The following is a 15,493-nucleotide window of genomic DNA, read 5'->3' as shown; positions in this document are numbered from 1 at the left end:
GTACGCCGCAGATGACTTCAGAGGCCTCGGACTTGAATGGAGGAAGGCGGACTCTCTGGGTTCTTCCGGTGAGGAACGAGGTGATCCATTCAAGTGCTTTTCCTTGGATTCCGATGTTATTGAGGCGTTGTAGAAGGGTGCTGTGGCAGACTGTATCGAATGCTGCAGAGAGGTCGAGGAGGATGAGGGCGACTGTGTCTCCATTGTCCAGTAGAGTTCGAATGTCGTCTGTTGCTGCGATGAGGGCGGTCTCAGTGCTGTGTTTTGCTCGGAAGCCAGATTGTGAGGGGTCGAGGGATTTGTTGGCTTCGAGGAAAGCGGCGAGCTGGTTGTTGACGGCTTTCTCGATGACTTTGGCCGGGAATGGAAGAAGCGAGATGGGGCGGTAATTTTTGAGTTCGGTGGGGTCCGCTGTTGGTTTTTTCAGGAGGGCGGTGAGTTCAGCGTGTTTCCAGTCTTCTGGGAAGGTAGCAGAATTGAAGGAGCAGTTGATGACGTTTCGGAGGTGCGGTGCTATGACGGAGTCTGCTTTGTTGAAGATGTGGTGAGGGCATGGGTCTGTGGGGGATCCTGAGTGGATGGAATTCATCAGGCGGATGGTGTCATCAGTGGAGATTGGGTTCCAAGCGTTGAGGGTGTTCACGGGGGGAAGATGGTCAGCAGATGGTAGGGTGGGTTGGTTTCCGGGTTGGTTGTCAAAGCTGTTGTGGATGTCTGCAATCTTGTTGTGGAAAAAAGAGGCTAGGGAGTCGCAGAGGGTTTGTGAGGGGGTGATGTCGTTGGAGTTGGCCGAGGGATTGGAAAATTCCTTGACGATGTTGAAAAGTTCCTTGCTGTTGTGGGCGTAGTTGTCAAGTCGATCCTTGAATGCTGTTTTCTTGGCTTTTCGGATCAGTTGGTGGTGAGTGCGGGTGGCGCTTTTGAAGGCGTCCTTGGTGCTGGTGGTTGGGTCTTTTTTCCAGGCCTTTTCAAGGGAGCGGCAGAGTTTCTTGGACTTCTTGAGATCATCGTTGAACCATGAGGCTTTCTTGCTGCCAGGTTTGCTTTGACGTTTTTTCAGTGGAGCTAAGGTGTCGGCGGTGTTGGATAACCATAGGGTGAGGTTGGCGGCGGCTTCGTTGGCGTTAGAAGAGAGGGCTGGGGAGTTTCGAAGGAGCGATGCGGAGATTTGGTCTGTGGTGATTTTGTTCCAGTTTCTTTGCAGGGTAGGTTGGGAGTGGTTGAAGGGTTTTGGCTTGTTGTAGATGAAGTGAACGCAGCTGTGGTCGGTCCAGAGGAAATCCGTAGTGTGGCTGAAGGAGACATGATTGCTGGATGTGAAGATGGGGTCGAGTGTGTGACCTGCGATGTGGGTGGGGGAAGTGACTAGTTGTTTAAGTCCGAGGTTGGCGAGGTTGTCCAAGAGGGTGGTGGTGTTGCGGTCGTTGGTCTTTTCAAGGTGAAAGTTGAGGTCTCCCAGAAGGATGTAATCTTTGGAGGGGAGCGCGTGTGGGGTGATGAAGTCCGTGATGTCTTCACTGAATTTTGCGCGAGGTCCTGGAGGTCTGTAGAGGAGAGTGCCTCTGAGTGTTGTTTTGGGGTCGATGTGGATCTGGAAGTGAAGATGTTCGGAGTTGGTGAGATTGACGTCAGAGCTGGTTGAGATGCGGATAGATTTCTTGTGGACGATAGCGATTCCTCCTCCTGTGTGGCTGGTACGGTCTTTGCGGGTGATCTTATAGTCTTCAGGGATGGCAATGGTGATGTCTGGTGCGGAGGAAGCATTCATCCATGTTTCCGTAAGGAAGGCGATGTCCGGAGAAATGGTGTCTAGTAGATTCCAAAGGTCAATGGCATGCCTGTGGACCGATCGGGTGTTGAGAAGGATGCATTGTAGGTGGTTGGGGTCGGGAATCTGTGGTGTGGTCGTAGCAGAGATGTTGTCGGTACCGATGAATTTGCAGGAGTGGCATGAGAAAGGGCCATGGGTGTGTCCAGGAGCGGCTTGGACGCAGTTGGGGGCGCGACCGGGGTTAAGGGCTAGGAGGGTGGTGGCATCGTAGGTAATGCGGGAGGGCTGGGTAGCACGAGGGGCAGGGGGTCTGGCGCTGGGCGCGGTCCAGGCGCGGACGGGCGTAGACGGGCTTACCTTTGGCGCACCTTCGGCGTGTACGTAGCGCGTGGACGCTGCGCGTGGGGGCATTGGCCATAAATGGATGGTGGGGGGGAGGGGCGAGGGCGCTTCAGCTGGGAGGCGGGGCGGGCAAAGGAGGACGACAACAACAACAAAATGGAGGTGGAGGGGTCAGGGCGGCAGGAGCGCTAGGGGGGAAACGCAAATACTACAACAGGGTCACGCTACGGAACAAAATGCAAATGAGTTAAAGCGGCGAGATGAAAACAAAATATGCAACAGAGTCATGCTAGCAGTATCGCACTGCAAATGGGCAAATCGGTAAATTCAGCAATCAAAAATGGGCAAAGCGGCAGTTCCAGCACGCAGCGGCAATAAGAGCATACAGCAGGCTGTAATTATTAATCGCAGTCCAGGTTAGAGCGTAAGCGCTGCACAGACGATACCTCAGCAGCAGGGGAGCGACCACTCAGCTCGGAAGCGGAGAGCGAGTCACGGCGATTCCTGGTGTGGGAGCGCTGTTTGTTGTCTGTGGGAGGGCGCTTCAGCTGGGAGGCGGGGCGGGCAAAGGAGGACGACAACAACAACAAAATGGAGGTGGAGGGGTCAGGGCGGCAGGAGCGCTAGGGGGGAAACGCAAATACTACAACAGGGTCACGCTACGGAACAAAATGCAAATGAGTTAAAGCGGCGAGATGAAAACAAAATATGCAACAGAGTCACGCTAGCAGTATCGCACTGCAAATGGGCAAATCGGTAAATTCAGCAATCAAAAATGGGCAAAGCGGCAGTTCCAGCACGCAGCGGCAATAAGAGCATACAGCAGGCTGTAATTATTAATCGCAGTCCAGGTTAGAGCGTAAGCGCTGCACAGACGATACCTCAGCAGCAGGGGAGCGACCACTCAGCTCGGAAGCGGAGAGCGAGTCACGGCGATTCCTGGTGTGGGAGCGCTGTTTGTTGTCTGTGGGAGGGCGCTTCAGCTGGGAGGCGGGGCGGGCAAAGGAGGACGACAACAACAACAAAATGGAGGTGGAGGGGTCAGGGCGGCAGGAGCGCTAGGGGGGAAACGCAAATACTACAACAGGGTCACGCTACGGAACAAAATGCAAATGAGTTAAAGCGGCGAGATGAAAACAAAATATGCAACAGAGTCACGCTAGCAGTATCGCACTGCAAATGGGCAAATCGGTAAATTCAGCAATCAAAAATGGGCAAAGCGGCAGTTCCAGCACGCAGCGGCAATAAGAGCATACAGCAGGCTGTAATTATTAATCGCAGTCCAGGTTAGAGCGTAAGCGCTGCACAGACGATACCTCAGCAGCAGGGGAGCGACCACTCAGCTCGGAAGCGGAGTAAGACACCACCAAATGGAAGCACTGCAAAAGTAGTAGTACAAGCTTAAAAGCCACCATTGATGAGACTGGGAGTCAGTAAGAGACCTCATGGCTTCACAGCCTATGTACATTATATGAGCTCAAAATGGGATGAAGAGCAGTGGTCCGAAGCTGATGAAGTCTCTGGATAAACACCTAAGGTGAACTAGCATGAATTTCATAATAGTGGTTATTACAAAGCTAATGTTTGCCCCAGAATCCAATACCTGTCTCTTTGTGTTCAGCAGCAACATAACTAGCCACAGGTAGTGCAACTGAGAAAACATTTCCTACCGTGTCACCAATATAGTTGTTCACATTCATATAGCATGGATTCTAAAAGGACAAACAGACTATAAGCCCAAAGGAGTTAGGTTCCAGTTTACTTACATTAATATGTAAAGCAATGTTGGTCATCCTTTCTTTCCCTTTCTTGAGATACAAGAGTAGATGTTGAAAGACATGTGGATCAGAATACATGTATGTTCTCAGTGTACGACTGACCAAAACCATAGACAGTGATGAGGCAAAGATATATTTAAAAGGGCCGAAGAAGGTGGTTAGCCTCATTGAAAACCACAATTGCTTTTAAAAGCTAGATAGATGAAAAATCCCAAAGAGGTCTGCTGCCAGCATCCATTCAGACTGGGGCAGACGTTTGACAAGTTAAGCATTGTTTTCCACAAAACTAGGATGATCTATGATGTCACAAACTGCAAAAGGTCAAGCAGGATCAGCAAAGCTGAAATGAAATCAAATAAAATTAAATGAAACGAAGACATTATAGGGGTTCTCCCAGAGTGAACATGATGGGTTGGAATGCTCTCTGGAGCGATTACCAGTGGTTTAGATTATTTACAAGCATTGGTCCCATCACCATTTGTGTGTTTGATTACTGTCTGTGCAACTTGTATCTTGAAAACATTGTGCATGACTTTGTGAACTAACAGCTCTCATGGGAAGATTCCTGTATCAACATATTTAGACCCTTAAAGAGTTGAAGGTAGGGAATTCTGAACAATTTTGGTTTTCATAACTCTAATTAAAAAATTGATCAGTAGTTAAATTTTGAAAGGAAATATGTTTGTTCTGAATGAAAATATTCATATCATTAAAATTTCTGTTGCTGGATCTGCAGTTATAAATGACATATATTGTATGCTTAGTAGTGTTTTTGACTCATAGCTTTTTTATTTTGATAAAGTACAACACAATACACTAGCAATTTAGTACTTCCTGTAACTTAAGTGTGATTTTATGATGTACACATAATTCACTTCTTTTACTGCATCACTATTACACAAAATCTAGAATGGTATTTGCCAAGCCATACAAGGCCACCTTGCATGGCCCTGTGTGGCTTGGTAAATGTGCAGTAAAGCAAGGCATAACAAGTCACAGGAGGTGTTCACGGGCTTTGGCGCATTACTATATTTACCATTAGTTGTAGGCCTGGGAAAGTGGCAAAAAGATATGCCTCCGGAGGAGAGGTGTAAAAAGGAAATATATATAAAATATACTATGGGTGCAGAGTGTCACAAATATAAAAATATAAATCCACATGACATTACATATGTTACATAACAGTACAAGACCAAAAATTCATTAGTGGTGTTCGGAAGTTTGTTCAAAGAGATTCAAGCCTATATTCTTATTGCTAGGATGTGAGGTATACTTGATCGCAATACATAGGACCACTCATGGTGTATTGTGACACTCTGCACCCATTGTGTTTTTTGTATTCATTGTTGCTTGTTCACTCATTGTATATATGAAACCAATGGCTCTTTGGGCTAGTGTAAGCACTCATGGTATTTGAATGTTAGTATACCTGCTGATCTTCTCAGTTTCTGCAGACTGTCCTAGGGGTGGAGTCAATGAATCAATCAGGGATTTATAGATCGCGCTACTCACCGGTGAGGGTCTCAAGGCACTGGGGGAAGGGGGGGTGCAGCTCCGGATCAGTCGAAGAGCCAGGTCTTGAGGCACTTCCTGAAGGTGTGCAGAGTAGGGGAGCGCCTGATAATGGCTGGGAGCTCGTTCCAGGCCTTTGCTGCGACGTAGGAGAAGGCTCTTCCGCCTGCTCTGGTTCTGCAGATACGTGGGGTCTCTACCAGGGCGAGGTTGGCAGAGCGGAGGTTCCTTTTGGGTACGTGTAAGGATACTCTCTTGTTGAGGTATTTGGGTCCGATGTTGTGAAGTGATTTGTAGGTGTGGGTGAGTAGCTTGAAGGTTGCTCTCTTCTCGACAGGGAGCCAGTGGAGGTCTTGTAGTTGCTGGGTCATGTGCTCGTGTCATGGGGTTCCGAGGACGAGTCTGGCTGCGGTGTTCTGGATGGTTTGGAACTTGTATAGCAGGGTTCTGTTGATTCCGGCGTAGAGGGCGTTGCCATAATCCAGTCTGCTGGTTATGATTGCGTGGGTGACAGTCTTTCTGCATTTGGGGGGATCCACTTGAAGGTCTTGCGGAGAATGCATAGGGGGTTGAAGCAGGTGGAGGCAACGGTGTTGATCTGGCGGGTTATGATGCTGAGGTTTCGGGCGTGGTCTGTTGGAGTGGGTGGGTTTCTGAGGGTGGAAGGCCACCAGGTATTGTCCCAGGCGGTGGAGGGGGGTCCAAGGACGAAGACCTCTGTCTTCTCCGAGTTGAGCATCAGGCAGCTGTTGTTCATCCAGGCTGCGACGTCCTTCATTCCTTCCTGGAAGCAGAGCCTGGTGTCTTCGGGATTTTTCGTGACCGAGAGGATGAGCTGGGTGTCGTCAGCATAGGATACTATGCTGACCCCATGCTGTCTGACGATGGCAGTGAGGGGGGCCATGTAGATGATGAAGAGCGTGGGGCTGAGTGAGGATCCTTGGGGTACTCCACAATTGATATCTGTGGGTTCAGAGACGAAGGAAGGGAGTCTGATCCTTTGGGTTCTGCCGGAGAGAAAGGAGCTGATCCGGTTGAGGGCGGTTCCCCGTATACCGACGTTGTGGAGTCTGACTGTGAGCATGTGGTGTGAGATGGTGTCGAAGGCTGCGGAGAGGTCTAGTAGGATGAGGGCCGCAGTGTGGCCCTGGTCGAGTAGCAGGCAGATGTCATCGGTGGTGGCGAGGAGGGTGGTCTCGGTGCTTTGGTTGCTGCAAAATCCGGATTGGGAGGAGTCGAGGATGGCGTTCTCTTCGATGAAGGTGGTCAGCTGGCGAATCTCTCGGTGACTTTGGCTGCAAAGGGAAGGAGAGAGATGGGTCGGTAGTTTTTCAGGTCCATCAGGTCGGACAAGGGTTTTCTGAGGAGGGGCTTGACCTCTGCCCGCTTTCAGTGATCGGGGAAGAGGACGGATTCGAGGGAGGCGTTAATGGTCTGGCCTAGTTCGGGTGCTATGGCAGCGGTGGCTCTGTGGTAGATGTGCGGTGGGCATGGGTTCGTGGGGTCCCCTGAGTGGGTTTTCTTAATGGTTGTGGTGGTGTCTTCAGTGGTAGCAGGTTTCCAGGATGCGATGGTCGGCTGGTTGTCGATGGTGGAGAGGGGGGTGGTGTTTGGAGTCTGTTCACTGAAGTTGTCATAGAGGGCCTTGATTTTCTGGTGGAAGTAGGAGATGAGCTTGTTGCAGAGGTCCTGGGATGGTGTGACGTCCGTGGCTTCACTGGGGGGTTTGGTGAACTGCTGTATGACGTTGAAGAGTACTTTTGCATTACTTGCAGGATTTTGTTATTGATAAAGGTCCGCTTGTTGGCTCTTATGTGCTGGTGGTATTTATTCTTGGCGTTCCTGTAGGTGTTCCTTCAGGGGGAGTTGTTTACCGGGGTGGCGGAGGAGTGCGAGCTTATCTGCACAACTGGAGATCCAGCGGTGTAGTTCTTTGGCTGCGGAGTTGGTGTCAGTCGTGGCAGAGGGGGGGTCGTGGAGGAGGGTGGTGTTGAGGTGTTCCTCTGTGATCTTGCTTCAGTTCCTTCGTGGCGGGCCCGGGGCGGGTTTGGGTGCGGTGATGGTGTTGAAGGTGAAGTGTACACAGAGGTGGTCTGTCAAGAGGGGCGGCGTGGTGTGGCTGAAGAGGATGTTTGTCCCTCCTGTGAAGATGGGGTTGAGGGTGTGTCCGGCTCTGTGGGTGGGTGTGGTGACGAGCTGCTTCAGTTCGAGGTTGGCGAGGTTGTCAAGGAGGGTGGTGGAGTCGGGGTCGCTGCGGTTGTCGAGGTGGAAGTTCAGGTCTCTGTTGAGAATGTAGTACATGGAGGCGATGATGTGGGGTGCGACGAGGTCGACAATGGTGGTGGCGGAAGAAGCGCGAGGCCCGGGGGGTCTGTAGACGAGATCCGTAAAGCCCTCACAGTCTTGTTATATGCTGATGATTGTAATGCTACGGGCAGTTTGTGTTCTACAGCACACATGAAGGGAGGGGGAGCTTCTAGAAATCTCTCTCCATGTTAGCTTAGAGTATGAAGACGGAGACCTCTTGGTGCTTTGACAGGAAGTCTCCTGGGAGCGGACGCGCTGCTCAGGGCTTTTTTGCCTGGTTGAGACCTCCTGCCTGAGAATGTCAACGGGTTCCTAAGTCGTGCTCCCAAGGATGATGCTAAACAGATGGCCGGTGAAGTATTTCAAGTTCTAATTATTTAACCTTGTGTACTCACAGTTACTTTTCTACACGTTTATTCTTGTGTGATATTGCCATTTGATAGATGGGAACATGCTGCAATAAATATTTCCCTTTATTTGGCAAATGAGTGTTGAGCATTTTGCTATTCTAAAGTGTGTAGAGTCCTATTTTGAAGAGTATTCATGTTGTGTCCTGGTATATTGAAGACTTGCCCAGGTGCTCTGGAGAGAAAAGCAAGACAACAATGCAGTCCTTATGGCCCACACAGGTTGGGGTTTGGATCTACTCCAGATCAAGTTTGTTTAATTCATGAGGGACTTGGACTTCACTGTTAAGTTTTCTAAGTCCTAAATTATGGTTGTTGATCCAAAGTCCCCTAGCAGTAAGACTTTTAATGTGGCTAATCCCACTCTGGGTAAAGTCTCAGCTTTTCCCTATCTGGGGGTTATATTTGATGCAAAAAATAACTGGAAGCCATTGATTGACGGCGAAAGATCTTAGTTTACTAAAACCACAGGATGATTTCTAGTTTTTAGCATAGACTGGGTTCCTGGTCACCGAGGGTCCTCTTAAAAAGTTTTCAGGCCAAATGTGTTTTCCAGCTAAGATATGGATGTGAGGACTGGGGGTATGCTAACTTGGGCAAGATCCAAACCGCACAGAACCAATTTTTTTTGACAGGTAGCACAGCTTCCGCATTCCATCCCCTCGTTTTCAGTGCCCTCTGCCCCCTATTGTGTTGGATCATGGTGTGGACCAGGGATGAACTAAAGTTTATCTGGTTGATCCGTAGGATTATCTAGCCCTTGATCGGGTGCATAAAATCCCATGGAGAGCCTATGGGAAGGCCGCTTTTGCCTCTCTTGGGAAAGCAGATATATTTATCTTTAAGTACTGCTGCTTACTCCACCATTAATTGGCACAGTTGCTGCAAAAGGAATCACCCATACCTCGGGGTCAAATCTTCAAAGCTGCGAAACCCTCTGCTGCATTCAACATACTAGGTGCTTTGCTTACAAACAGAGCCATAGTGAGTTACATCTCACATACTTCTGCAAATACTAAAGTGAAATATATGTCATTTGTAAGTTGACACTGTCTTAATATTACTGTTGGCCACCATCTTTACTGTAAGAGTTCCACAGACATACAGAGCTGTGCATCGAAAAAGGAGAATACTAAATCAATACACGCATGAAGACATTAGGAGGCAAGGTAAAATATTCAGTCTCTGCAGCCATATTCACTCTGTAGAGGGATGTTTCAGAGATACTCACATGTCATGATATAAAATGGATACATGCACACAGATTCCAAGACAGGTAGGAAAGAAATTACATTTGTGAAAATCATGCAACATTACCTTTCGTCATGTCATGCATGCCCAATGTAGCATTCTTATGATTCTTATTATATTTACTACAAGCCAATACTGCTTTAATAAATACCCAAACATGACAACATTGTTGCTGACTTTTAACTTGTATTAATAAAGTGAGGTCAAACAATGGATTCTCAGGTTATGTAAAAGGACCAATAGCCCCAAACTACAAAAAAATAACCATTGGAGTCTCATGTGCTGTGTTGGACCATGAACAATTTGATGAATGTAATGCAGTTAAAGAAGCGCTTCATCTACCATTATGAATTCACAGCTGTTGCAAAGATCTGAGTATTCACTCATACTCACTCACAGATTAATTTCATTCTTAAAAGGAGTCAATGATTAAAGTCCCTAAAGGTAGTATGGTAATAACAAAGGGGCAGATTTATGAGCTCCTTGCGCCACTTTTGCGTCACTTTTAACATGGGAAAAGTGACGCAAAAGTGGCGCAAGGGGCTCATAAATCTGCCCCAAAATGTATAACAGAGATATAGTGTCCTAAATACCATTTATAAAAGTATGTCCCATTGGAGGTGATAATACAAAATCTACACTTTACTAGATTATATTTTTGTATACTATAAAATATAACGTGACAGACATTCTACTGACACGTACACATCTGGGTGCCATCAGCTTTTGGCTCAACCATGGAGCATTGTTTCCTCCTTTTTTTTACAGAGTTTTATATAGCGCGAACTTGACCGAAGGTTTTGGGTATCAGAGCGCTTTACATGAGCACCTGTTGCGTTACACAAGGACACATTCATTTTTGGTAGGGAACCTGGCCTCCCCATTGTATGCAGCCTGCCCTCAGAGCCCTCTTGAGTGGCTTGTTAGCTGAAGGGACGAAGTCAGGCCCCTGGTACCAGCTGTTGAAAGCAGAAGACAAATACAGCTCATTAAGGTCCCGCCAAGGCCGGGCTAACCAAAACGGAGTTTTTACCAATTATCTTCAACAGAGAACAGAGTCAGACTGAAGGAGTCTTTCACCTGATTAGGACAACTGAGCCCTCTTTGTCTACCTCAGCACAGATGTTTGACTGCTTTTCTCTTGCCTCTGCTTGAACTAGAAGTGTGCTAATTTGAAAAGTGGCTGCAGCATCCCTGGCAGCTCTCGTTAGCTCTCGTTAACGCAGGTAGAAGAATACTCTGGATTTCGCCAGCTGCAGTCGGACTTCTTGCTCAGCACTCAGGAGCACGGTGTCTGGGGCCTGAGGAGACCCAGGGAAGGGCCTTTGATGGGTAGAAAGAGGTGGATGTGAGAGGGGTGAGGTAGGCCATTGAAAGAGAGGTGCGCCTTCATAAGCATGTGGCCAGAGCCTCCCTTTGAAATGCCGGAGCTGCAAATAAATGATGGCGGCCGTTCACACTGTCCTGTAATAGCAGCGCAGGAAGCAGACACCTCGAGTCTGCGCAGCGTGTCTTAAAAAGTCCTTATGACAAACTGCGCAGACTCAGTTTCCCACCTGCAGCCTCTACCACTCCCTTTCCCAGCTTATCAGAGGGCAGGACCCACCTCCCTGTGACGTGTTGGGAAAGGGTGGGGTGCCGTCCTCTCCACTCCCTGACTGACATGCAGCCCCAGGCGCTACAGGGCTTGAGCCTGAAGCTCCCGGGGCAAATTTTACCCCAACGTCATTAGTGGATGGAGACTGGTCCTCGAGGCTATGTCTTTGCCGAGCTGATGACCTCACAGGCTTCAGGGCAGTGAGCTCGTCAGCCCGGCAAAGTAGACTCAGGGCCAAAACGAAGGGCATAGGCTTCGCTGCCAGGGTCACGTGACATGACACTCGTGATCACTTATGATTGCAGCTACAACAGCTCTGAGCCCGGCCCCAAGCAATAAGAGGTCTGTGTAATTTGTTTTTTTAATGATTATTAAAAGAATTTAGTTGTACTTTTGTAGTTGCTGACCCAGGGGGTGAAAGAAAAGGGGGCGGATCCCCGACGCCCTCACACAGAAACCGCCGCTGACGGCTCCCAGGACTGGTTTGAACTGGACTATGCACAGAGACACCAAATGTGCCCCTCATACAGACTTTCAGGCGCTGGCAAGTGCACCCACCCAGCCCTATTACCCTAAATCCTGTCTGGGAGGTTGTCACACAGTCCTGTCACAGGATGCTTATTGTTCTGCCTTTCCCTGCTCGAGCTTGGCTCAGCAGCATGAGGGCAGAAATCTGTCTCTGGTCGGCAGCAACCATTTTTTGTTGTCCGGGACAAGAAGGCTTGTACCGGGAACACTGACAGCCTAACGGAGGGCTCCTCCAGTGCGTGAAATCATACCTCCCACACCATTTACGGTGTGGGGGTATGATTCCAAAATGCTTGATACCAAACATGATAGGATTCGTTGCAGCTGTTTTCGAGATGGTCATCGTGCGATTATGAGGTGCCCCTCTATATAGTACATGGCTGCCACTGACACTCCGGGAGAATGGACTCCATAGGCTGCAGGGGTGTCCTACGCATGCAGGGGCACTCTTTGACTTAGAACCAAGCACTCTGCCTTCAGGATTGTAAAGGCCTGCTATAGGGGTGACATCGTTTTTAAGTGTAGTGACCCTTAAATATAGTAAACCTATATCTTGAGTAAGTGGCGCATGCACCAACTTACACAGGCTGCAATGGCAGGCCTGTAGTTCCATTTTGAATGGTCTTTCATGGATAACATAATACATGCTGCAGCCCATGGGAGACCTCTGGGGTACCTATGCCCTTGGTACATGGGTACCATATACTAGGGACTGACAAGGGTACCCCAGTATCCAAACTGGGATGTACCTAAATACTGAACACAGCAATTTAGGAAGAAAGCAGATAGACTGGACTGCTGATTAGCAGGATCCCAGTCTGACTAGTCAAAAACTGCATCACATCAAGCAAAAAGTGGGGTAACCATAAGAAGCAGATCCTACTTTTACTCCAGTAACTGTACTGCATGTCTCAAAAAAGGCATTGCAACGCATTTGAAACTTGATGTAAAATATTCATATCAGAAAGTGCTTAGCTGCAATACTGTAAAACTGTGTATGTGTTACGGTAGTCTGAGGAAGATGCAAAGGTGGTGCTGGGAGGCTTACATTTAGTCTCAACCATTGGCAATCACCTTGGTCTTCCTTTTAGCCAATCATTTTTCGCTCACTCTGCCACTCCAGGCTAAGACCAGATTTATACTACTTAGCCTTGTTCCTGCTCCTAAAGTCACAATTCAGCTCGAACTGTCACATTACTTTAGACACTAGCATGACTGTACAAGTGGATGTTACAAGCAAATTCTGATTGTCTTAGATATGGGAGTCTGACACAAGTGATGTATATATAATGGTGGCATTAGCCTGTTTAGGATAAAGGCTGGATTTAGACATTTCTGCAATTGAGTATAATTATAGAAAAGAAATAAAACCAGTACTCATGCAATATCAATAGAAAGCACAGAAAAAGATAAACCATTGTTTACATTAATAATGACGATTACAATGGTGATTGGAGTTTGCTCCTACGTAGCATTTGAACAGGTGACACAATTAATGTGTGAGGTGAAAACTGGTTTAGGAAATAGGAGTGGCTGGCTGAATCTGTATGTAGCACAATAAAACTGCAGTCCTGATCAGCGGCAGCTGCGCAGCTATGGCAGAGGAGCGTCACCCCCCCCCCCCCCCGCCCTCAGAGGCAGACGAAAAATAAAATGATCAGCATTTTATTTTTTGTCTGTCACAGCCCTGCATCAGGAGGAGTGTTGGGCACTGCTGTCAGTGTGCATGATGGTTTGGCCAGCCGTCTTAGGATCTCCAACCCAGCTGTCTTGCTGGGTGGAGAGAGCAGCAGGCACAGGCTCCCAGCTCACGATGGAGTGCAAAACCAGTGCACTCTGCTGAATCCCGATGCTGCTCTCATGTCTAGAGCAGTGTTGAGATTGGCCGCAAGGGAGTCAGGGAGGCTGTGCCCAGAGAAGCAGAAGAGCACGAGGATAAGAGTGCTGAGCGTCAGGTAAGTGCTTCTTTTTTCGTTTGTTACTGCTCTCACCATTTTTATCAGACACCAGTGGCAACTGGTCCCTACCACAACATTTCCCCTGCAAAAAGCATTTGAAATACGCAATTGAGAAATGGCCTGGAAATGATTCTCAGGGTATAATGTGAAATGTCCAATATTCTTGCACGTCAAAATACACAAACCCCAAGATATTGGCAATTCTAGTTGCGGTAATATCGACGCAGCATTCTAGTTGTGCCTTAGAATTAGTCTGTGTCTATGTCATTGCTTTGGTGCACTGCTTGTGCTGCTGGAGTCGGAGCTGGACCTGTGCTACATGACGTGGAAGAATTGGGCGGCCCAAGGCTTTGAGGCCCACGGTCCGTGGCTCCACCCCTCCTGAGACTAACCTGGAAGGGATTTGGACCAAGCAGAATAGCGCAGAGCGCCGGAGTGGAAAGCTGACAACCAGAAAGTGGGACCAGGTTCACCCGGTGCATTGTGCGGGAGAGGGGCTAGGACTGCAGCTCCCTGTGTTTGGCGCGGAGGCTGCAGGCACTAGGCCAGTGCAGCTTGTGCCTACAGAGGTCCACTTTCCCCCATATGACTGGGAACTCCACCTGCACCTGCATTGTGGCTCCCCCTGCTGGTTGAGGACCCTGAAGACAGGGAGACGGCCTCTCCTCCTCTTTCTCAGTGCCTGAGGTGAGCAGAGATTGGAGAATCAGCTGGAAGTTTGAAAAACCCAGTGAGCAGGGGAGAGGACAAATGATTCTGACCCCTTTGCTGCCAGGGAGACAGCAGGCACCAAAAGTCAACTCAGGTTCTCTTGTTGGTGAATTCGGGCATCAGCTCCTGCCAGTGTGTTTCAGCTTTTGGTGCACTAGTTTCCCTCCCCAGCATCACTTTTCAGTAAATAGTGCTTCACCACAGGGGAGGAGTGGCAGCGCCTTCCAGCGTACAACTAACCGACTAACAGTCAAAGGCGGGCCCGATAAACCCCGATAGCCTATAAGGATCTCCAGGGGTGAAATGTGCACAAGGAGTTCACTGCTCCTGAGACCACATTCTACAAGGCCAGCAAGACAAGCAAGGGAGAGACCAATCCCAGCAAAAAGAAAACCCAGCAAGCCTCCTACTCACAGACGGGGGGACTGTGTTTGTAAAGTCTAAGGCACCGCCCCCTGGGGGCATAGATAAATACTATAAACCAATAAACAGGATGCTAGAAACACAGTCAGCACATTCTGAAGTCTAACGACAACATATCAATTATGGCGGAAGGTGAAAATCAATCATCTACAGAGTCTTAAACCTCTTGGGAGCAAAAGGAGCAACGTACAGCTGGTCATCCAGTTGGAGTTCAACTGACAAAAGAAACTGCTCAAATTGAGGGGGAAAGGTCAGTCAAGGCAGAGGTAAGAAGCGATAATTTCCAAAATTCTACTGTTCAAGAAACGACCCTTAACCTCTCGCCACAAACAATAGGTTGGGGCACAAACTTGAAATGCCTTACCCCTTTCCCGCTCTTTCCCCTCTCACCAGAAGTTATAATTGTTATAATTGTTGCAGCCTATCCAGGGTGATCTCCAATATGCCACCCGAGTGTGGGGTTTTCCGAGCACCACGCCAGCTCCCTTAGACAATATTGGCCTGGGTTCTCTTCATCAATTCAGCATCAACACGTTTGGAAGAACTTGAGATTTTTTCTAACAAACCCCTCAGTAAAAATATAGGTATCCACCCATGCAATGGGTGGAGAAGCTGCCACACGAAGCTGGAAAAAACAGAGGAATTGTAGACAAGGGATGAAGAATTGCTATTGGTAACAGACGCACTTGACATCCTGTCAAGTAATAGTAGTAATGAACATTATAAATTCAAAATAATTATAGAGAACAATGAACAATCACATTGCTCAGCCACTAGAAGGTCTCAAAAGGAGTCAAGCTCCCGCTCCGATACAGAATTTCCCAGGGTCAACAATGTCACATTGTTACAAAAAGATAGGGTCGATAACCCAGGCTCAACGGCTAACAATGAAAAGTCCACCTGTGATA

This window comes from Triturus cristatus, chromosome 2_2 (genome assembly GCF_964204655.1).
Source record: "Triturus cristatus chromosome 2_2, aTriCri1.1, whole genome shotgun sequence".
Classification (NCBI taxonomy): domain Eukaryota; kingdom Metazoa; phylum Chordata; class Amphibia; order Caudata; family Salamandridae; genus Triturus; species Triturus cristatus.
This window is presented reverse-complemented; position numbering follows the sequence as displayed.